This window comes from Gorilla gorilla, chromosome 11, assembly GCF_029281585.2.
Source record: "Gorilla gorilla gorilla isolate KB3781 chromosome 11, NHGRI_mGorGor1-v2.1_pri, whole genome shotgun sequence".
Classification (NCBI taxonomy): Eukaryota; Metazoa; Chordata; class Mammalia; order Primates; family Hominidae; genus Gorilla; species Gorilla gorilla.
Window position 1 is genome coordinate 120,090,638 of NC_073235.2, and position 25,310 is coordinate 120,115,947.

The window sequence follows — 25,310 nt, forward strand, 5'->3', positions numbered from 1 at the left end:
CAAAGACAATTCCCTATGAGATTCTATCCCATTACTCTGTTTGTTTACATAATAGCAATTAACACATTATCAAATTTTAATAATTATCAGATTATCAAAGAGGAACTCAAAGGGGAAATTAGAAAATATTTTGAACTAAATGAAAATAAAAATTTGTGGTATGGCACTAAAGTAGTACTTTGGGAAAGATATATTGCCAAATGCTTAGATTAGAAAAAGATACAAGTCTCAAATCAATTACTTCAGCTTCTGCCTAAAGAAAATGAAAAAAAAGATGCTTACCAGGGGAGATACCATAATCATCAAGAAAGTGAAAAAAGAAGAGTAAATTAAATCCAAAGTAAACAAAAAAGAAATGATAAAAATCAAAACAAAAATCTATGAAATATAAGAGTAAAACAATATAAAAAATTAATTAAACAATGAAATAATAGTTGTTTCTTTAAAAACATCAATAATCAACCTCTAATCAGACTGATCAGGAAAAATCAGAGAGCAAGAAAGGACACAAATTACCAGCATCAGGAATGAGAGGTGGCATCACTACAGATTCTATCATATGAAAAGGACAATAGGAAAATATTATATATAACTTTATGCCAATAAATTGACAACCTAAGTGACAGGCAAATTTTTTGAAAGACATTGTGTTAGTCTGTTCTTTGTGTTGCTATATAAAGAAATCTCCGAAACTAGGTAATTTATAAAGAAAAGAGATTTGATTGGCTAATGGTGCTTCAGGCTGTACAAGCATGGCACCAGTTTGCTCAGCTTCTGGGAAGCCTCATGGAGCTTTTACTCAGGGAAGAAGGCAAAGCAGCAGCAAGCACATCATATGGTGAAAGTAGAGCAAGAGAGAGTGTGTGTGTGGGTTGTGGGAGAGGTTCCAGACACTTTTAAAAAACCAGATCTCAGGAGAACTCACTCACTGTCATGAAGACACAACCAAGCCACGAGGGATTCACCCCCATTGCCCAAACACCTCCCACTAAGACCCACCTCCAACGTTGGGGATTACATTTCAACATGAGATTTTGCAGGAACATATGTTCAAACTCTATCAGGCACAAACTACCAAAGCTCACTCAAGGAGAAATAGGTAACATTAGCACAAATAACTTTATATCTAAGAAAAAAATTAAATTTGTAGTTAAAAATCTTCCCACAAAGAAAACTTCAGGCTTAGATGTCTTCACTGGTGAATTACATTTTAGAAAGAATTAATACCAATTCTACATAAACAACTCTAAAAGTTGAAAAGGACAAAATATTTTCCAACTCTTTTTATGAAATCAGGCTTACTCTGATACAAAAGTCATACAAATACATTATAGGAAAAGAAAATTACATACTAACTGTCATCAAACATAGATGTAAAATGTCTATACAAAGTTTTAGCAAATCAAGTTCAACAATATGTACAAGGAATTTTACAAACGACCAAATAGGGCTTATCCCAGAACTGCAAGGTTGGCTTAATATTTGATGACAAATCAATGCAATTCACCACTATTAGCATACTTTAAAAAATAAAACTCATATGATATTTCTGATAGATACCAAAAAAGTATTTGACAAAATTCAGTGTTCATTCCTTACCAAGAAATTAAAATTAAAATAAAAAAACCACAAACCTTCAGCCAACCAGGAATAGAAGAGAACTGCCTCAATCTTACTTAATGGTTAAAAAGCCAAATGTCTTTCTCCTAAGACAAGGTACAAGAAAATCATGTCTGCTCTAACAGTTTCTATTTACTGTACTATGGGTTTGAGTCAGGGCAGTCGGACGAGAGCAAGAAATAAAAACCATCCAGATTGGAAAAGAAGAAGTGAAACTTTCTTTATTTGCAGGCTACAGGACTGAATAGTAGAAAATCAGATAGAATCTACAAAACATCAATTGGATTTCTATATGGTAACAATGATAAAATAGAAATTGATGTTAAACATAATATTATTTATAGTAACATCAAAAATATGAAATATTTAAAGACAATTCTGACAAAATATATGAAAGGGCTATGCCCTGAAAATTACAGAACATTGTTAAAGAAATCTTTAAAAACTCAAATAAATGGAGAGATTACATCATGTTCACGGGTCAGAACATTCATGTTGTTAAGATGTCAGTTCTCTCAAGACTGAGCTATACATTCAGTGCAATCCTAATCAAAATTCCAGCAGATTTTTGGTATATTTAACAAACTGTTTCTAAAGTTCATGTGGCAATTTAAAAGATCTAAAACAAATTTCAAGCAAAATTGAAAAAGAAAAACAAAGTTGGATGACTAACACTATCTGAGCTCAAGATTTATTGTAAAAGCTGAAGAAATCAGGACAGTGTGCTATTGGCATCAAGACCAACAAACAAACCAATGGAGCAGAAGACATGGTCCAAAAATAGATCCACGCAGAGATGGACAACTTGGTTTTTTACCAAGGTACAAAGATGATTTAGAGTAGGAAAGGGAGGCTGCAAAAAATTGTGCTGTAACATTTGGATATCCGCATGCCAAAGAATGATCTTCAATCCATATTTCACCTCATAATAAAAAATTAACCCAAAATACATCCCACTATGTAAAATCTAAACTATAAAACCTTCACAAGACAGCATAGGATAAAAACATGGCACATGTATACATATGTAACTAACCTGCACATTGTGCACATGTACCCTAAAACTTAAAGTATAATAATAATAAAGAAAAAAAAATTTGTGAACTTGAATTAGGCAAAGATTTCTTAGGTCTTACACCTAAAGCATAATCCATAAAAGGAAAATAAATCATATATTGGCTTTCAAAGTTAAAAACTTCTCCTCTTCAAAAGACAGAATTTTGTAAATTCTGTAAAGAGAATTAAAAGATAAAAGGCAGCATAGGAGAACATATTTGTAAATAATATATCTGACAAAGAAGCTGTATTTAGAATTCATAAAGAACTCTCAAAATTCAATAATAAGAAAGCAAGTAATCAAATACAAATGGTCAAAAGATTTGAACAGACAGTCACTAAAGAAAAAGTATGGTTGGCAAATAAATAGACGGAAAGATGCTCAACATCAGCAGTTGTTAGGGAAATGCAAATCAAACTAAAATTAGATACCACTATGGAGTTATTGGAATGGCTAACATTGAACACACTGACCCATTTCATGTGTTGTCAAAGATATGGAGTGACTGGGACACACACATTACTGTTGGGCATAGCCACTTTGGAAAACAGTTTGGCAGATTTTTAAAAAGTTAAACATATACTTACTGTATAATCCACAATCCCACCCCTAGGTAAAATAATCACTTAGCTTCACACACAGAAAACCTACACATGGATGTTTACTGCAGCTTGATTTATAATTGCACAAAACTGTAAATGACCCAGATGTCTTTCGTCAGGTAAATGGTCATACCAGATTTGGCATATCTTGTACATATTATGGTACTCTATTCAGTAATAAAAAAGACACATTCTTTTTTCTATTGATGCAATCCATAACACAGGTGAATCTCAAAATAATTATGCTGAGTTAAAGAAGCCAGATGCCAAGAAAAAGATGCATCGACCAGGCAAAATAACCAGTGCTCTGCCCCTACTAACCAATGGGTTTCAAAAATGATTTTTTTTTTTGTCAGTTGTACCCATGGCATGAAACCCTTGCTCAGAATCCATACCTCTTGATTATGCCATTAGACAATAGCTTATTATCTGTGTGCATTTTGGGATCATATACTTTTATTTCATTGGACACTTCTCATCCCTATTACCACCATCACCACACAAAGCAATCTTCAGAGTTATGATTTAGAACTCAAGAGCTGCTAGACCTATGAATTGGGCAACTCAAGAATTCCATGGTTCAACCCTGAAGTTGCAACTTTGATGCTTCTAGCTGGAAGTGGGACAAACTTGGTCATCTAAAGATGAACCCCAAATAAATAAAATTCCTGATCTCTGCTTAGACTACTCCTGCCAGAAACCTCCAAAGCCAGGTTCTCCAGAAACAGTCTAGTCCTGGATTCTGACTCATTCAAGTCTTTCCCCTTACTTTCTCCTGAAAATGTAGAGCACAGGGAGCTGCTCCTGTCCAGAGTGTGGACAACTGGAGTGAGATACTTGGAAGGTGAAGCATTTGCCACCACCTTCACATATAGGTCTCTACTTTGTTTTTGCCTTACCCTTCCAATTTGAGCTGAGTTGTTTTCTTCATAGCCTTTAAAACCAGGTTTGATTTCTAATTACTTTTTAAAATCATCTCAAGTCAATGATTTCATGACTGTTTTTCTGGTTAAAACCCCCAGTTTAATTAATCTCAGAGGAATCTTTTTGTGTGGTCTCTCCTTACGGTCATCTCCCATCCCATCTGTCCCATCCTTATGAGGGGGATACAGCCGCTCAGCAATCGTGATTCTTCCATGCTGCTATCCACCCTTTCTGTCTGGTTTTCCCGAGTTGCAGGGATTGCACACCCATTTGGATTGTGAGACTTCTCAGAACCAGCTTCTTCACAGAAATTCTTTCTAACTCTTCCAGCCCATGGAGCTGCATGTCAAGTTACACATTCTTAAAAGGTTCATCACTGACTAGGATCTATCTCCCAGTTCCTCCACAGTACTCTCCAACCCTACCACTCCCCTCCAACTCAACCTACTGGCATCATTGCCTGCTCCAAACTGTGAGTGGGAAAGTGAGAGTAGAAATTTCTGCATCAGGATCCATAAGCTGAAGTGAGTGGGAGAAGGACTTGAATACAGTCTGTTAACACCTCAGGGAGAGTTAATTAAAACCTGAGGAACCAGAGATACCAGATAGTCCTAGCATATCTCAACAATGGCAACTTAGCAGTTTTTATTAGTGCCACAATCATACTAAAGAAGGAAGTGAGTGGAGAGCTGCAAAGAAAACAAAAAGAACAGAGAAGATGATGGGGAGGACAGAAGCCTAGCTTTTGCTGACTTTTTGGACTGTTTAGTTGAAATCCAGGAGCTCTGAGAAAGTTTAGTCATGCCTGTCCAGCTTTGCCCATCGCTGGACTTTTTCTGGATTGCCAGTGCCAAACATTTGAAAATTTTTGACAGATTATTTTTTGTGGAAATATAGCCAAAAGTTTCAGGGAAATAGACAAGTTTCTAAGAAGCTGGACTCCAAGAATGGGTTCCGTGTGAGTAGAAAGGAATATTTTAAACAAATCTAGTACTAAGACTATGGCTATATTCAAAAGTGATTAAAAGTATTTGAGGATTAGTAAGAAAGATACCAAGTGGTATCAAAGTGTTTATTTTAAAGATGAAACAAAGAGATTAAGCTTCTGATGTGTTGATAGAAGGCTAGCCTGTTGTAATAAAACTATTCTCCTTCTTTTGCTTTTTCTCCCTCTTTTTATTTTCATTTTACTTATAATCCACTCCCATTAGCCTTATTCACAGCAGTGGCCCCAAGCAGTCTCAACCATGCATCTAAGATTCTATTCAATTCACTACTTGGTGTCAGTACAGCCCAAACAAAGTGTCACCTCTTGGGGTGATGGCCAAAGGTCCTGAAAACTGATACAAACTTACAAAAATAACTCACCACCTGCATTTCATATCCTTATTTTCTTCTTGTCCATCTATGCTTCAACTTGTACCTCTCTTCCCTTGGCAACCAGAACCTCTGCATTAGCACGCAGTGAGCACACAAATAAGATGATCATTTTTCCCGAGTTCTCTCATCTCCAGCCCATGATGTTTTACTGTTGCATAAGATTTCACTCCAGAACATCCTTTGGGCCTGACATTCTTAGACGTCAAACATCCCATCCCTACTTGATTTCAAAACTGTTAGTATTCCATAAGTAAAATTAAGTAGGACCCCTAAGGTAACATTTTCTTTATCTGCTAATTAGTGGCTTTCTAACTTTGCTAGACCAAGCCCTCCAAAACACAAATACAGAGGGAGTACAAGAAGGGGACATAGAAAAAGAAAGCAAACATCTAAGTACATTCAGGGATCTCTGTAACATTCAGACACAGAATGTGAGAACTTGGAAGGATCTTAGGCAGTATGGTTCAATTCTTGCCAGCTTCACAAGTTGTAGCATTAGCTAGGTGAGCTTGGACATACCATTTACACTCTCTAAGTTTCATTCAGTGACAGAGCCAGGTTTGGGACCCAGATATTCTGATACTTTTCTTCCATGAAGCCTTTCCAATTACATAACCTACAAGTGTGCTCACTCTTTAGTGCAAATGTAGAAAAACAAGCTTTGTGCCCATCGGGGATGAGCAGTGTACCCCCTATCGAAAGTATTTTTGCCAGACTTGGTTGCTCATGCCTGTAATCCTAGTGACTCAGAGGCTGAGGCAGGAGGATCTCTTGAGGCCAAGAGTTCAGGAGGAGCCTGGGCAACATAGAAAGACCCAAAATCTAAAATCAATAAATCAATAAACAATAGTCAGGTGTGGTGGGGTGCACCTGGAGTTCCAACTACTTGGGAGGCTAAGGCAGGAAGACTGCTTGAACCCAAGAGTTTGAGGCTGCAGTGAGCTATGATTATCACTGTACTCCAGCCCAGGTGATGAAACAAACCCTCATCTCTAAAACTAAAATAAAACTAAAGATAGATAGATAAATAAATAAATAAGTGTTCTCAGCACCCACAGCTGCAGCTGTGAATGGTCAGATCAGCTCCAGAGGGCCACTGCGGGAGAGGCCCCAAAGCAATAATATGGAGTCCACCATCAGCTCTGAAACCACCAAGAAGCAGCAGACCTTTTGGGAGAGATCAGCACTGACCATAAGTTTTCCTTTTCTAGAGAACTATTTTCTCTCGCAAGCCCTCATCCCTTATCAGGTCCCCAGACCCAACCCCCAGCCTCAGCTCTAGAAAAGTGAATCTTTAAAGACCCAACACTTGACCTGGCTGGCTAAGGGGTAGAGTGCTGTTCATTCATCATGGAAAATTTCCTAAGGAAAAGAAATGCATTTATCTTAATTCTGCCCTTATGTTTATACGATTCTTTTCCTGAGGACTTCTACTCTTAATAGAAAGGAGAGAAAGAGGAAGAAAAGAAAATCTTTAAAGAACATACTTTATAGCCCTATGTATTGGGTCACGGCTGATAAACTAAGCCCCTTCAAAAGGCTTGAGAGCAGAGTAATTTAGATTTCCATTACCTCAAATAACCAGGGCTGTGTGCTCAGACCATTCCCTGGGTGTATTCTCCTTCTTTGGAGGCCACCTATTTCAGCCCATTAGACTTGCCTGAGAGGTTGTCTTGGGGTTACCGTTGCTTCCCAGGACTTTAGCTGAACTCTGGGAAAGGCAAGCTGAGGGACTATTGAAAAACACAGACATGAAAAACGGAGCTAGTATAAACAACAAAAATTTACGTTATGCAACTGGCAGAAGTTTGCCAGGGAGGATTTTGAGTGCTGGAATATATTTTTAAATCTCCATGAATAACTTAAGATCTAGGTCAAGCCAGGGGCAGAATGAAATAAAAATAAAGAAAATAAAATGAGAGAGATACTGATTTGATTCATTTTCCCATCTGTGAATACCCTGAGATGTAGGCTAAGGAGAAATGCTTGTTAATTGGTGCAAGGGAATTTTTTCTCTGGTTTACTGTGTTATCCTTCCTTTTGGCCTTTGTTGCTCAGTTCCAAACATCACAGTACACTGATGCCTTAAACCTGCTTTGCAAATGCTCATGTCTAGTATTTTGCTTTCTTCTTTAAGCTCAAACCTTTGAGTTCTCAGGCCTTCCATCAGCTTCATGAAATGCACCCCAGCATTGCTCTCTTGATCTGTGTGTCCTCTCCTGAACCCTACCCCTCTAACACCTTAGCCTTCTAGCCACCTAGAGTCAGTCCCATGTGGAGTTCTGAAGACACAGGTCAAATCTGCCTTTTGAGCTTTCAGACTTCTCCAGCCCTATCTCCTTTTCTTCCAGGGATCTAATGACCATACTGTATCCCATATCCATGCACAAATCACCAGCATTTTCTTGGACAAAATTACCTTTCTCAGAATCCAGGGCTTAGCCTTCTGGAATTCTCTGTATCTGCTTCCCTCAGAAATCCTGGTAATGGGTAAGAATTTGAAAACAATAAATTTAGGCCAAGTTGTTTGTACCTGAAAACTGACCTCATAGGTGAGCCAATTGGGCACTAACAATAACAATGCAATTTTTGATTTCATTCTGTCTCATTCTATTTTCACAGTCATCCTGTGAGGAGGCATAGAGACATATTACAGATAGCTGAGGTCTCAGTTAGGGGCAAGACTTGTCTAAGGGGATGACAAAAGCTTCTCATCCCACTCAGAGTGAAACTAATCTTCTTAGCATGGCCTTCAAGGCCTGTCATGGTCTGCCCTGTCTCTCCCTCTCATCTCATTTTCCATGACTCTCTGACTCTTATTTTCATATTTTCTTTTGCTAAAGTATAATTTTCAAAAGTTAAAAAATATCACTTTCATAAAAGTATAAATTCAACTCATTAATTAATGAGAGAATTAGTAACCTGTTAATATTGTTACAAAAAAGAATTTGAAGAACAAAGTATGTAGGGTGACAGAAATGTTGGCGTGAATTTACTAATAGATGCAAAACTGGCTAAAATCCAATAGGAAAACTAAGTATAATGTTTGGAGCAATAAAATTGACAAGACTTTTAGCTAGAATAATCAAAAAAAAAATAAAGAAGGCTCAAATTATAAAGTCAGAATGGAAGAAGAGACATCATTACCAATCTTACATAAATAAAAAAAAATTTATAAGGGAATGTTATGAACAACTACATACCAATGAATTAGATAATATACCTGAATTAGATAAATTTTTAGAAGACACAAATTACAGAAAATTACTCAAGAAATATAGAAATAATGAATAAATCTTTAACAAGTAAAACAATTGCATTAGTAAGTTTAAAACTCACCAAACATTCAAAGAAAAATTGATACCAATACTTCAGAAACCCTTCCAAAAAACACAAGAGCAAGGAACACTTCTCACCTCATTATCTGAAGTCAGCATTACTGGGTCATCATACAAAGAGACACCACAAGAAAACAAAACGTCAGATCATTACCCCTTATTAATATAGACCCAAAAGTACTCAACAAAGCATAAGCAAATTCAATAAAACAACATATAAATACATATATACACTAAAACAAAGTGAGACTTATCCTAGAAATGCAAGGTTTGTTTAACATCAAAAAATTACTTAATTTAATATACCATACTAATAGAAGAAAGAGCAAAGCATTTTCTTATATCCTTTCTCAATGAACGCAGAAAAAAACTGACAGAAGCCCAATGCCCATTTAAGACAAAAATGCCCAACAAACTAGAACTAGAAAAGGACTTTCTCAGCCTGATAAAGATCATTATGGAAAGCCCACAGCTAATATCATACTTAACAGTAAAAGGCTGCATGCTCTCTCCATAAGATCAGGATTAAGATGAGAATGTACATTCTTGCAACTCCTATTCAACATTGTAAGGGAGGGTCTAGCCAGGGCAATTATTTAAGAAAAAGAAGTGAAAATGAAAGTTAAAGGTTAAAAAGGAAAAAGTAAAACTATTCCCTTTGCAGATGGCAAGATTTTGTATACAGAAACTATTTACAATTTCATTAAAAAACTATTAAAACTGGTAAATGAGTTGAGCAAGTTTGCAGAATACAAGATCAGTATGCTAAAATAACCTGTGTTTCTATGCATCTGCAGTAAAATTTCAAAAATGAAATTAAGAATCAATTTTGTTTATAATAATATTAAAGAGAACAAAATACTTAGGAATACATTTAATAAAATATACACCAACATCATTGAAGGAAATTAAAGATTTAATGAATAGAAAGATAGTCCATGTTCATGAATCAGATGACTTCATATTTTTTAAGATGAGTATGCTTCCCAATTTAACCCACAAGTACAAAACTATCCCAATCAAGTTAGCAGCTGCTTCTTTGTAGAAATCACTAATTGGTCCTTAAATTCATTTAGAAATGCAAAGGACCCCAAAAATCTAATAAAACAATCTTGAAAAACAACAATAAAATTAGATAACTCAAACTTCCCAATTTCAAAATTTACTACAAATCTATAGTAACCAAGAAAGTGTGGTACTGACACAAGGCTAGATGTATAGATCAATGAAACAAAATTGAGAGTGCATAAATAAACCATATTTTTATGATCAGTTGATGTTCAACAAAAGTGCAGTGGCAATTTCATGAAGAAAGAATACTATTTTTAACAAATTGTGGAGGGACATCTGGACATCCACATACAAAAGAATAAATTTGGATCTCTACCACATAATATATACAGACATAAACTCAAAATGAATCATAAACCTAAATGTAAGAGCTAAAACACTAAAACTCTTAGAAGAAAACAAAAAATAAATCTTTGTGGCTTTATGTCAAGCAATGGTGTCTTTGATATAACATCAAAAGCACAGGTAACAAAAGAAATAATATAAATTGGATTTCAAATTAAAAACTCTTATTTTGCAAATAATACCATCAAGAAGTGAAAAAGACAAACCTCATAATGGGAGAAAATAGTTACCTATACAAAAAAACAAAAATATAGCTATCTATACAATTGAATATTATTTGGCAATAAAGAATGAAGTATTGATACATGTTATAGCATAAATGAACTTTGAAACCATTATGCTAAGTCTTGACAGAAGTCAGTTTTGACAGACTGTATACTGTATGTTTACATCTACATAAAATTTTCAGAATAAGCAAATCTATAGAAACAGAGAGTAGATTAGTGGTTGTCTAGGGCTTGGGAGATGGGGAAAGCAAAACATGAAAAAGAATGAGAAGGAGCTGCTAATAGGGATGGGGTTTCTTTGTAGGGATGAGGAGGAGCAATAAAATGGTCTAAAATTAGATTGCTGTGCTGTTTGTACAAGCTTGTGCACATAAGGAACAAAACTGAACTGTAAGCTTTAAATGGATGAATTGTATGGTATAAGAATCATATTTCAATAGAGCTGCTTAAAATGTATTGTTTGGGACTATCTTTTCTACAGGGTAGAATTCAGTCACATCTCTATTAGACAAAATTCATTGTATTTCTTTAAGGAGGATCATTTGCATTACTGTCAGTTTTCCACAAGTAAAATAACTTAGAAAATGGAAATTCAGTTAAAGACAAACATCTCAATATAATCAGATATCCCCAGAGGATACCCTAGACAATGCTCAGCTCTCTACTGAATGGATACTTAGGTATCTCTCGCCCATTTCCAAGTCCTGCAATTTCCCTTGAAAAATATGAAGCTTGTTCTAACCACAGGACCTATACCAGTTCTAGCCCCTCTACTTCAAGCATTCTTCATACATATATTTACCTGCCTCATTCCCCTTTTTCATTCCGGTCTCTGCTCAACTGTTAGCCTCTTATTAAGAGCTTCCCTAATCACATGTATTAGTTATGTTTAACACATTGATCCACAAAGCTGTGGCTTTAAACAACAAATATTATCTCAGAGTTTCTCTAACTCAGGAATCTAGGATTATCTTACCTGGGTGGTTCTGGTTCCGGAACTTTCCTTCCACTGCAGTCAGAAGGTTGGTAGGGGCTGTAATCATCTGAAGGTCTGACTGGGGCTGGAGAATCTGTTTCCTAGATGGCTCCTTTACATGGCTGTTGGCAGGAGGCCTCCATTCCTTGCAACATGAACCACTTTATAAACTGCTTGAGTATCCTCACAACATGACAGCTAACTTCCCCAGAGAAGACAATCTAAAAACAGAGGGAGGAAGACACAGTGGCTTTATTATCCAGCCTGAAAGCCATACATCATCACTTCTACTTTATTCTATTTGCTAGAAGAAGTCACTAAGCCAAGCCCACACTCAAGGGGAGGTAGCTTAGGCTGCACCTTTTGAAGAGAGGGTGAAAAAGTTTGTGGACCTATTTTAAAGCACTATAACACACCCCTATGCAAACACATCTCCTTGTCTGGTACTTTCTACTGCCTTATTTGATTTTTGCTTCCTTCATAACATTGGTATTATTATATTATATATATATGTGTGAATTATTGCTTTCCCCACCACAATATAAGATCAATAAAAATATTGCATTATTTCACACTGAATACTCAGCACATATAATAGTACAAGACATATATTAATTCAATGACTGTTTTGTTTCCTAATTAAATGAACATATGGATGAAGTTATAAATTACAGGAGCAGAACCAGGCTTGGAAACTAGGTACAATGACTCCTAACCTATGCTATTTCCCCGTATTTTACCTTAGCGGAATTCTAACGGTTGAATGCACCTCAACAGTGATTCTGCATGAGGAAAGGGATCCTCCCAGTCCTCCATGACATCACTCAATTGAGACCTCTTCCATACTTCACAGATCTAAAACAAACCCTGCTGACCAAAATTCCAGAAAGTCTTTCTTTGATCCATATGCACAAACAAAAACCCTCTCATCTTTTAAGAGTCTGCACGGGGCCTTGGAAGGGTGGGATATGTCTGATACCCCCACATTTTCTCTTCTCTTTGTAAAGAGAAAGTTAAATGGCACTGAAGCAGCCTGGAGCCCAGGGTTTGATACAAGTACTGCAACTGGGTTTAGGAGTAAGAGACCTTGAATGCTACCTTGCTTGTTCATTCCCATTTATTCAGGATTTAGCAGCATTTCTGAAGCCAAATATTGATGCTCCTTGGCTCTGGAGAGCAAGGAAATCCACACACAATTAGGAAACAGATGGTAATGGAAAGTACACAGGATTGGGCATCCAGATACTTTATATCTATCACTAATTTGCTGAAAATTTTATTTTTCATACCTGTAAAATGGCAGGGTGTGGCTGAGGAGAGTATAGACAACTTCAAATTCCTATTCAGGTTCTACTGTTTTGTAAGTTCGGACATGTCTTAGCATCCCTTGGATAGTCTTTGCCAGTTTCTTTCCAGGTATTTCAACAACAATCAGCATGGGACTCACTTTCAAGTTTCTCTCCCTTCTCTAGCAGCCTTCAGATTCTAGGAAGATGACGTGTATAAAAGAAAAAAAAAAGCCATTTCTCAATGATCTTTTTAGTACAAAGAAAAGTGATGGGAGACATTTAAGACAAACCACCCACTTCCCGCACAATATGAGGCAAAACACCAACTTCAGGGGACTGGAGAATGGAAGTCTTAGCTCTTCCCTATCACCTCCCAGCCAGTGGGAAGTCAGAAAGAATGGTGACTCCTCACACTTACAGAGGGCAGTGTTATTTCAAAGACTATGGTGAGTTCCCCAGCTCTCAGCAAGGGTACCATCTCACCACTCCCCTTGGTGCCCTCGATGGAGCTTCTCAATCAACACCAAAGGAGACGCGATCTTTAGGGAAACTCCAAGCCTCAGGAACTACCTCATTAAACTGGTGTCTTAGCTGAAGAGACAGTGGTGGGGGTGAAGTGGCAATAAGATGTTCATATGTGCCCTCTGATTAATTTACAGGGGGAAATTGTCTTATAACTTTCCACCTGAGTGTCTGCCTCTGCATAGCCATGGAGCAGTGCCCTGGAAACACTAACAGTGATGATAACAATGAGAACAACACTCACTCTGTTTAAGCCCTAGCCCCAGGCAACCTCCTTACCTGATGTGACACCAGAAGGAAAGGACATGGCATTTTTTCCCTCGGGAATGTCTGGGAAATCCTATCCTTGCTTGGGTCTTGGGCTGCCATATTTCAATCAAAAGCAAAATGGAGAAAGAAGAATTTAAAAAGTTATTGGGAAGCAAGGAATAAGTGAAAGGAGAGAAAACTCAGTTTTTTTGCTTTACGGCCTGTGATATATGCAAGCTAACCAATTAAAGAATGTCAGAGCTAGAAACGTTCTCAGAGATTTAGTTCAATGTCCTTCTGTTTTAGATGAAGAAATACCACAGACAGGTGAAGGAATTCATTCACAGTCTCATGGTGTGAGGATCACTTGATGGTTAGGAGTTATGGTTGCAGACAGAAATGAACGGGCCTGAAGAATGGAAGAAACAGGTGAGAAAGCCAAGACGCTGATTTCTACTGAGTTTTAGAAACCATGATCAATAGTATTAGTGACTCTTAAGGAGGGCGATAAAAGGGACAGAGTCCAGGATGTTCCCAGATTTCTAGCATGGGAGACTGGTTACATCTCGGTGACATGTATTAAGATGGGAGATACCAGGGAGGAAACAGGTCAAGAGTTTGAGACTATGTGTCTTATTTGAGAAGGAAATTCAGTTGCAACACCCAATAATCAATTCGGGTTGGAACCCAGGAGAGAGGTTCCGATTTGAGAGACAACATGTACTGTGGGTGACAATCAAAGCCACAGGAATGGATGAGGTCTTTGAGAAAGAATTTGTAAAAGGGAGTGGAGAACAGAGCATCTGAAAGAGATGGGTGCTTGAGAGGCAGAGAGAGAAAAAAGAAATGGGGAAACTGAGGAGTGGCCACTTGGGTTGGGGGTAGAACCTGGAATAGAGTGTTGGAGTCAAGAATAGCTCACTGCAGAATCTAGGGTCCATGGAGCCCACATGTGCTTAGCCAGGCTCTCAGACCTTTTGCTCTTTCCTGGTCAGGATGAGGTAGGAAAGTCTCCAACATATTTGCTCTGATTTGCTCTCCTGCATGTCCCAATATGAAGTTTGTAGGCTCCTGAAGCAAAGTCAGTGTTCTCAGATACAACCCAGAGTGAATGCCTCTAGAATCAGCCTCTGCTAAGAGATTTCCCAAATGCTCCATATAGTCCATTTGTAGCGTCCCGCATTGAAGGTCTGGTGTGCAGATGTGTCTCTTTAGATAAGGGTGCTGCTCTTTCAATATCTGTTAAATCACAATGACTTGGACTGTCTCTTGTTTAGAAGACTCAGAACTTTGCAGAAAAGATGAGAGGAAAAGCAAAGAGAGGAAAAAGAGTAAGGAAGAGCACGGAAAAAGAAAAGCAGTTAAAACAAACATCTAAATAGAAGTCTCTGTGCTTTCAAAGCTTTGATTTCTCAAGCAAAACATTTCTTAAGTGAAAAAGCCACCCCTTATTCATTCTTTATTTTTACCTTTCTAGTGTTTGGTGTAAAGTAGGAGCATAAATCGTGTCCCATGAATTCATTCAAGAGTCCTAATGCTAATTCTATCACAAAAACCCAGCACAAAATGCCCAAGCATTCATTATAACAGGGTTTGAGACCCAATGTGCTGCTCCTTCATGCTTCTCCTGAGAGCGATTTTCCTTGGTTACCCTCATCCTCCCTTTCATTGGCTTCCCCAAGCTCTGGCTTCTCCAAAGCATTTGAAGAATGAGTAGTCATTCTTCATGCTACCTGTTCATTTTTTTCAAAATGAAAAGTTGTATAAAGTATGCAGAAAAGCACAAAAATATGCATTTGTCTTAAGAAGCCAGGGCTGTCCCAACGTATTACTCCCATAATTTTCCACTGTGGGTTCCCAGATGGGTTGGATGGTGCTCATGATTCTTCAGCTTATTTCATGCCTTATGCAGCCAGCTCCTAGGGAGGTATGGAAAATGAGAGAGCCCAGTCTGGAACCTCAGACCTTCGGACTGCCAAGGGCTGGTAGGATTTCCCCAGCATCCAATCTTCATCCTTATAAGGGTCTACTCTGCCAAGGACCCATTCTCTTGATTTCAGCTCAATGATCTTGTCTGCTTTGGCAGGGCCTGCTCACCACAAGCTTGGATGTCATGGAATTTTGGGGAAGAAAGAGGATTAAATACTTCTCCATGTTACTTCTTGCCCTCCCTGAAACAGTTGACTGGACTCTAACACTTGGTTTGGGGAAGAATTTTACCCTGAAGCCATCTGGCAAGGCTGAAGACATGTCTTTTTATATTCTGCTTTCCTTGGGAGTAACAGGCCAAGAGAGATTCATGTTTGTCTCACAAAGAGGAGGTGACCGTGGTTTCTGGCGACACCTTGCTTTAAGGCAGTGGAGTCAAGAGTAAAGAGGCTGGAAAAGCAGAATACTTACTCTACCTCCACCCCTCACTCCCCTGGGGACTTGTCTATGGTCAAATCCCTAAAGACTCTCTTTTCACATTGATAAATCAGGAGCAAGAACCACATAGCTCACCCCAATTTAGTAAGGTCAAAACAAGAGAGGAGTAGTGAGCATTTGAGAAGCACTGACATGGAAATTATAAACAATGAAGCCCTCTATAAACAGGCTCTTAGAGGTGGATTTCTTCATCTGGTTTGGGGCATGTCAATTCATCCATATAACTCCTGCACGAATCTGATCCAAAGTGTGCAACTCAATTCCTTCTGCATCTCCTTCCCTCACCTTGCTCATTTCTATAGGACACAGTATATTTTAGCACATAACTGCACATCAAGTAAAATTTACTTGGGAGGGGTGGCAGCTAACCAGAATTTGAGTTCTTGTTCAGCGACATGGAATGTATGAAGCAAGGGCCTGGCTAAACAGCTTTATATAATACGACCGAGTAAAGTAGGGTAGTACCAACAAAGAATTTGACTAAGCCTTTGGAGCTTCTTGTCCTGACCAAGTTCACCTGTAGTGAGGAGAGAACACCCATTCATGGATCACTCAGGTGGTGACAAGGAGACGAGATAATGCCTTTACTTTCACAGCATGTGAGTGGCCTCTCTGGGCTGTGGGCAGAAGCTGCCATGGCCTGGAGGCAGGTCCTGCCATTTTGAAAGTGCCTCCATATCACCCTTCCACATTCCTTTTGTGTTTGTAAATGTATGTCTGTCTATATAATCTCCACCTCTATTCTGGCAGGAAACTCATTTTGTAATGGAACAAAATCAGTCAGCTAGAGTGTCCACTAAATCGCTGTTGCGATATACAAAGGGGCTGGGTTGATATTTGATGTCGAAGAAAGAAAGAGAAAGTGGCCCTGAAGATGAGCCTGGGCTGAGAGGAAAACAGATCAGGCACCCTGAGACCTGGGAGGCATAAGCATGACGAATTTCTACCTTCTGTCTTGGTACAATGTCGACTAAATGTGTCTTTCCACTTTACATCTCAAAACTTAGGTAATGGGGTAGGAAAGCTTAGTGTAACTGAGACAGAATTGAGGACAATGAAGTCTGCTGGCCTGGCTTCCCGCTGTAATAACATGCTGGATATTCATCTCAGCTAAGCCACTTCAGACAATAAAGGAAAGGTCTTAGGATGTCAAATAATTAGTACTAGGCCTATGTCGCTGCTGTACATTGTATTTATGTCTCACTGTGTAACACAGAGCAAGTCACTGCTCTCTGGAATTTTTCATCTGTAAAATTATATTACAGCTAAGAACTGACCTACCAGAGGGCAAGAGAGTTCCAGCCCTTTAACACCCTGGTATTGCATTAGGGTTGCTCAACCCAAGGGTCATGATGCCTAACTCTCTGGCCATGGAGAATCGTTTGTGTGGCTAGAATTTCCTGCTGTGCCCCCAGCCCAATGCCAGGAAATCTCTCCTCTGTTTTTTTTAATTGATCTTTTGTTCGTATGTGTTGTTTCTTCTTTTCTTTGTAGGCTATGAGAAACTGAAGTAAAAGAGGATGGCTAGTGATCTAGTAGGAACTGGATTTCAGTTTTGAATCTGAGTACTTGGTGACATGAGATAGGGTGTTGATAGGTTCACCCATCACCTAACAGCAGAGCAAGGAGAAGATAAGATGGGATGCCAAGCACAAGAATAGATTTCTGAAGGGTCCCAGGGCCCATGCAGAGGGGCCAGACCCACACAGATCCCTACAGTAACTTAGGAGCTGGCACAAGGCAGTGAATTTAAGGGCAGTTGGTCCTTCACTCTAGGTATGTCCCTTTATGGTTTGGCAGCCAGGTGTATGCCAGCTTTTCAGAGGCAGGCATTGAAAGCTGCTGTGGCAAGCACAGCTGGCAGACCCTCCAGATTCTCGAAATTTCACCACTGTCCCTGGTATGTTGGCTAGGCCTGCCTCACTCCTTTCCCTCTTACTGACTCTCAAGAAAGGGATGCCAACCTGTCTGCTTTGTCTGGGAGACTTCCGCTGTTTCTGAGAAATACTGGCTATTGAGAATACCTTCCGGTCTCTGGTCCTCCCCAGTTCAATCAGCCACAGACAGGGCACTTGTTCCCTCCTTGCACCTTGAGGGACAATCCACCCACCCGCCTCCTCACTCCTCGCTCTCAATGCTTACCCAGCCCAGGCTGGAGCCCACCTGAAATGGGGAGGGCCAGGACAACTCTCTTCAGAAGTAAGGGGTGTGGGCGACTTTGTAATGTCTGAGGCTTTGGGTTTCTGAAAATGTCACTGTGTTTTTGCTGAGTCATGGCCAGTTTTCCTGATCTCCATTCTTCCTCTTACTGCTTTTGCCCCTTTTGTCTGGTCCTCATTCCTTGGAACTCAGAGATCACAAAATGCCTCCTGGGAATAGATGTACTGAGGCACTGCTACCCTCTTTCTCTCTCTCTCCCTCTCTCTCTCTCTCTCTCACACACCCACACATACACACACACACACACACAGAGGAAACCTCATGAAATCTACAGGAAAAAGTATTAGTTTGGTGCAAAAGTAATTTGCGATTTTTGCCATTCCTTTCAATGGCAAAAAACACCATTACTTTTGCACCAACCTTATATTTGGCATTCAATTACTTCTCAAGCAACTGATTGCCTAATCTCTTTTCCTTTAAAAAAATTTATGTTCTACCTGTATAAAACAATATATAGTTTTGTTTTTTAAATTATTCAAGCTGGAAAGTACAAAAAAGTTTAAAAAATCACTCCAGTATTCCATCATTAAGACCACCCTTGTTACTTTTACATAAGAATTGTTCCTGTGATCTCTCAATGTATACTGATAGGCATAACTTTCTAAAAATGAGATCTTACTGCTGTTTACTTTTTAAAATCAAAAGTATTAAGTTTGCCTGAATTTAGACTAAGAAAAAGATTATTAGGAACCTTTAAAAATTCCTAATATAAAAAATGTCACTTTAACACATGAAATATTCATTCCTAAAAGGATTCTTTTTGTTTGGGGTAGGGGGAGGAGTTGCAAAACTTTAAGATATGGGAACCACGACATTTTTTAACTCACTTATTTTAGACCCTGGCTTTTAGGGCCATGGCTTGTATTTTACACTTGTTTAGAAGCTATGTTCTTCAGAAATAAAATTAGAACTCACCAGGTGTTTTAATTATTCTTTACACTCCTGCTTCAACACTTTTGCATCGTGCTTGCTATCTATGTAACACGAAGAATCCCCCTCCACTGGGACAACCATCTAGAAAGGGGGAAGAGAAGGAGAGGTTAAGGAAGAGACTGAGAGGATCAGATATCTAGAGAAAATCCATTTGAAGCAAGGTAGACTGGCTTTCTGCCTAATTCCCCCTTTCTCTTAGCAATAACAGTTTCATAATTAGCTTTAGCCAGATTTCTAGATAATTAATCCTCCCACCACAACCTGCCCTACACCATTGTGACTTGGAAAAAAAATTAACCCCATTTTAATGGTACTGATCTACTTACATATGTTCTTATAAAACTGCTTTAAAAATGCAGTATAAGTAAGTGTAATGCTTAGAAAGCTGTGGGGCATGTCTCAGTACCAAAGCATTACTGAATTCAAAACAGCATGGGTATACCGGTATTCCAACCTGTACTCACATCTCTTCTAACATTTTAGGATGTGCCATAGCATAGGTCAAGGTTGCTTATTAAACTTTCAATCTTCTGCTTATTAAACTTTCAATCTTCTCCTGTTCTTTGGCATCCCAAACTCCCTGACCCCTCATACTTCCTACCCCAGGAGAACTTGCCCTTCCATCCACAGCATTTTATCCCGCCATCTTGGTCCCTCAATCTTCCCCCCACCTTTTCTCTCCTTGCAGCGTGCTCCGCAGTAGTCATGAGCCTGGGCGCTTGCAGCTCCCGCTCAGGAATGCGCTTGCCTTGCTTTCGTCCTTTCTCTTATCAGAGAGGAGTGGGGAAGAGAGAAGATGAGCAAATATGCCATAAGAGGGGAAAGGCAGGGTCTGTCACCTCCACTTTGCTGATGATTGATGTCATGTTGCACTGGCTTTGTGGCTGGGCCCTTGTGAAAGGTGTGAATAGTGGTGGGGTGGGGGACAGATTGTTTGAAACTTACCATCTCTCTCTGGTTGGTTTTGTTGGTTTCTCTACTCCTAGAAGCAGAGGAAAAAGAGGGGGAAGTTAAATATGTGGTGATGGTACTACCTTTTAATCAGTGTCTCCAAATATCCTCCAGAGCAGATTTTCTCAGCATTGGCCAGCATGAAACGAGGGTCTTTTTAAAGATCATTTTCTTTCTTGGATCAAAGTTTCTTTGTTTGTGATTCTGAGTTCCGTTCCTGTGTGTCTCTGTGGTAGGGCCTTGAATAGAGGACCAGAAGGAGAAGAATAAGAAGAAAAGTGTATATCAGGTGCTTTTAAAAAAATCAATTCAAACGAAAATTGCAAAAGGGTGCCTGGACAGCTAGGCTGACAGTGACCAGAGCTGGAGAGAGAGGCTCTGCCTGGTAACAGAGCTCTGATTGGCCAGACCTGTGCAAGGACTAGGCCTATAGGGACGGCTCTGAGCTGTGCTTCTGCAGGCAGCTGAACTTGGCAGGCACAAGCAAGCCCTGCAAAGACACGCTCAAAACAATCCAGAGTACAGACAGCTGCTGGCGAGAAGAAGCTGTGAGTACTGACAGCACTTGGGGTTGTGAGCCTGCCACTTAACTCTACAGCCTACTGCCTCTGCCTCTTGTGGTTAGATTTCTGTCTTCCAGATGATTAACTCTTTGAGACATGGTCTTACCAACAGTGGTAACACAGGCAGGGAGTGTCTTTGAAAAACAATTGGCCAGGGAGTCAGGGGTCTAGGTCTATACCAGGCATTAAATACTGTATGTATTAGCATGAACAGGGGTGTCTGCTTGACACTGTGGTACATGCTCCACACCACCAATCCCTCATACAGCCCAAGAAGATAGAAACAGTTACGATCCCATTTTCCAGAGAAGAGAACAGAATCAGGCCCTGCACACACAGTCTGCAACTATTTGGGGGCACATGTGGACTCTCAACTATCTGCCGGTCGACAGCAGTTCAGTGTCAACTGGAAGACAGGCTGCTCTAAGGCAATGATGTCTTCTGGCCAATTTTGGGCTGAAATTGAAGTATTAGGTAGAGCCAATTGTTCCTATTGTTAAAAATAAAACACTGGGAGAAAAGATTGAAAAACGAATATTTTTTAGGGAGGAATTAATAGATATTTGTATTCACAAACTGAGTACTTAAATGCAGTTTAAAATGAAGGGACTGACCAGTTGTGGTGGCTCATACCTGTAATCCCGGCACTCTGGGACACCAAGGCGGGAGGATCACCTGAGGCCAGAAGTTCAAGACCAGCCTGGCCAACATGGTGAAACCCCGTCTCTACTAAAAATACAAAAATTAGCCTGGCATGGTGACGTGTGCCTGTATTCCCAGCTACTCAGGAGGTTGAGGCAGGAGAATTGCTTGAACCTGGGAGGCAGATGTTGCAGTGAGCTGAGATCACGCCACTGCACTCCAGCCTGGGCGACAGAGCGAGGCTCCATCTCAGAAAAAAAAAAAAAAAAGGAAGGGATTGTATCTATATGCATGAAAATATACAGTTCAAAAACATATTGTTTACTGGAAACAAATTGCAAAACAATTCATGCAGTGTATTATTCAGCCAAAATTTTACAACTACAAAGCAATACCATCTATTATCTGATATATAAAATCTGTAATGAGCTAATAAAAACATGGACTGGAATAGTATATATCAAATTATCGACAGTGGTCATCGCTGGAGAGAAAGAAGCAAGACTAGGATGGAGAGGAGGAACAAAATGGTTTTCAATTTTAACTGTGAGATATACTATCTGAAGCCTAAGTGACAAAAAGTGAACATTTTAAATATGAGCAGGGGATATGTGTATCATATTATTCTTCTGCTTTTTCTGAATTAGAAAAAAATAGGAGGGTCTTTCCCAGGGGCATCTTCATTGTGCCATCCTGCTCATGTGATGGGAAGAAATTCATCCCTGGTGTTATTGCTCCTAGGAACATCCTGTGGGAGATGAAAGTGTGTGTGCTGTTTTGAAATTAAAAGCAAAGCAGGAAAAGTCAAGAGTCCTCTTTTTCAGAGAGAAAAACTTGCAGAACCTGTGGAGTTGTTACCCCCATACTGTTGAGAATCCTCACTCTTCCCTTCCTTTCTCAGCCAGAAAGCAGCCTTTATTATTTTTTACTTTTATTTTTTTGTACAGGGCTCCCAGCCAGCCTCAAGGGTCTACGTATGCTAATGTGATTGCTGTGTTTTTCTAACCACTTCGAAGGTCATGTTCACTTATCTGTGAAAACAAGTTCTCATTCCTTGCACCCTATTTGCCTTCGTGTCTCAGGAAATAGGGACGGGCAAGTCACTTGCCAGGTGGGAAGAAAATAAAGGAATGTTGTACACACACCCTACTCTGAAGACCAGAGCGGAAAGGGAACCTATCTGTGTATCCCAAGGGGGCTGTGAGCAGGAGAGAAAGACAGAAATACAGCAGAGAGATGTGACTTACATGTCCTAATCTCCCCATTCCTGAGGTGAACTCCAAGATCAGAAGGAGGCATAGTGAACATTTCCAACTAGATATGGAAGGAACCTGAGAATATTTGGAGGAGGTGACCAGCGACACTGTTTCCCAAACACAGCTTAGGGGAGACTGGGAGCATCTTGGAAGAGCCCCACACAGAGCCATGTTCAGTATGGCCTGAGTGAGGGCGGAAACTTTAGCAGTGGAGCAGGAAAGTGACCAGCTAGGCAAGCCTCCAGCAGCACTGCTTGCACTCCATGGCCTGCCCGGGCTGAACAGTAGACCTAAGAATTCATAAGTGCTCCAGAGAGGGACAAGGAGGGACTAAGAGGGCCCTGAGTTAAGAAAAAGACATCACATTGCCCCCAAATGCCACTGGGGACCAGTGGTGCAGAGTGAATCAATCGGTGACTGTGATACACAGTTTAGTTTGTCCTCTGTCATAAGAATAAATATCAGATATCATAATCAGGGAAAGCACAAAGAAGAGAGAGCTTGTGAGAGCTGTTTACCTAGAATTTAAATTCTTCATGTTCACTTTAGTACCTCTTTAAATGCTCAATTCCTGCGAAAACATGTATTGTAACCCAGTGCTATCACTCTAAAAGCTGTGGTAGAAGGTGTGGAGTTTTAAGTATGGAAGAGGGTGTGTGCTAAATAGAAAAGGTAAATAGAAAGCTTTTTAAAAATCTGGGTAAATGCACACACATATCCACATGCAGGATGCACAAATGAACCCTATGAGGGTTCTGACACTAAGAAACTGGCAGTACCTGGACTACAGATTCAGCAGGAACAAGTCCACAAACTGAGCAGGCAGTTAATGAGCTTAGCACCCATCATCCCTGGCTCAGAGTATGGCCCTGGAATTCTTTGTTGCAATAAAATATAAAATAGAACCTGAAAAGAAGCTTGGCTATGAGCAAGTAAGACTTCCTTCATTTGCCTGGTCCCGCAGGCTCTCTGTTGCAGTGGCGGCAAACCCACCCAGATGGGTTGTGCTCTGCAACTTCAAGCAGCCCTGTCACCAGTGAGGGTGGTGGCAATCCTCCAGGCCCCTTGGGGCAGGGGAGGTAAGAAAGCATGCCATCTGGTGCTGCCCCCCTTGCTGACCTGGGCAGCGGGCACATTCCTCAGTTCCCTCTGACCCATGGGCTGTCCTGAACTGAACTCTGCTCAGCTCCGTCCCCTCTGCTCGCCTGCTCCCTGCAGAGTGAGCCCGCCCCTTGCTGGCTAGGCTTTCCCTGCCTTATTTGGTTTAAATTACTTTTTTGAACTTTGGTCTCATTATTTTTGGACCATCATTTGGTCTGGAAGATTTTCTTTCCACGGGTTCCTTCTGTTCTTCCTTTTCACCCTCTTGAATGCGCTTCCCAAGGCCTCTTTTTGTAGTTTCTTTTGGGTGGTTTTTATTACCTTCATGCATCTAATCTGAGTAGGGAGAAGCTCCAAGATCATTGTTATCTTCCCGCTTGGAATCCTGCTTGTTTGGTTGTTATGGGAGCTCCTCCATTTAAAGGGCTGGGGAACTCTGCTTCTCCAGGAGCTCGTGACCCAGCTCCCAGAATGGCCTTTTCCAACACAACATGAGAAACCAGCTTCAGCGGCAACCCTGCAGGGCCACAACCCATCCTCACTCTCAGAAACAAACCCATAGATCTGGGGCCGCCCCTCTAGGTACACACCTAAAGATACCATGGCACTATTTCTTTCTCTCCTCTTATAGCAAGAGTTTGATTTTGTAGTTGAATTGGTTTGGATGGTTCAGGCTGCAAGTAACAGAATATATCTCAACTGGCTTGAGCAATTAAGAAAACATTATCTCCTATAACAAAAGTCTATGGGTAGGACAATTCTGAGGCTGGTGAATTCGAAGCTCACAGACATCAACAAGGCCCTGGGTCTTTCTGTCCTCCTGCTCTAGCACCCTCATGTATGGGCTCATCCTTGGGTTAGCTCATCTACTGGTGAAACATGACTACCATAGTCTTACCCATTGCTATGGTCTGAGTGTTCGTGTCCCCCGCAAGTTTCTATGTTGAAACCTAACCACTAATGTGATAATATTAAAAGGTGGGGCCTTTGGGAAGTGATTTGGTCATGAGGGTGGAGCCTTCATGGTTGGGATTAGTGCCTTTAAAAAAGAGGTCCCAGAGACCTGTCTTGCCCCTTCCACCATGTGAGGACACAGTGAGAAGCACCATCTATGAACCGGGAAGCAGGCTCTCACCAGACATTGAATCTGCCAGTGCCTTGATCGTGGACTTCCTAGATTCCAGAACTGTGAGAAATAAATTTCTGTTTTTTATAAGCTTCTTAGTTTATGGTATTTTGTTATAGAAGCCCAAAAGACCAAGACACCCAGACACCACAACATCCAACAGAAAAGAGAGCTCATCTATTCGCACAAGAATACACCTTTCATGGAAACCCCTCCATGGGATAAGGCCTTCTCTCACATCTTATTGCCCGTGCCCAAACCAATTCCTATCAAGAAGAACAGGACCACTATTGACTCGGATCAACCATAAATAAAGTTCTGGAGTTGAAGAGGGGCTCCATCTTTCCAGAAGTTCATAACTTCACAGAGGAAGGCAAAGGCCTGAACCCACCAGTAGGCCTTTTAAAAGAGAGGAAAGGGGGAGTGTGTTGATGGGTAGACTCACAGCTCTGTCTGCTACCCTGTAAGAGAAAATCCAGATTTCTGCCACA

General features: G+C 40.1%; 1 long non-coding RNA gene across 2 annotated transcripts in view; it reads right to left on the reverse strand.

Annotated features, from left to right (window-relative positions):
• Positions 1–25,310, reverse strand: part of LOC109025904 (uncharacterized) — a 472,591-nt gene that overhangs the window by 129,259 nt on the left and 318,022 nt on the right. Inside the window, exons 3-7 of one of the 2 annotated variants that reach the window (XR_008677481.2) lie at positions 20,215–20,370; positions 19,163–19,261; positions 13,631–13,713; positions 12,830–13,025; positions 11,541–11,761 (exon numbers count right to left, since the gene is read on the reverse strand). This is a non-coding gene — a long non-coding RNA (uncharacterized lncRNA). Of the gene's footprint in view, positions 1–9,410; positions 9,598–11,540; positions 11,762–12,829; positions 13,026–13,630; positions 13,714–19,162; positions 19,262–20,214; positions 20,371–25,310 lie in introns of those variants that run through there. The other variant, XR_008677482.2, reaches the window with a different exon arrangement.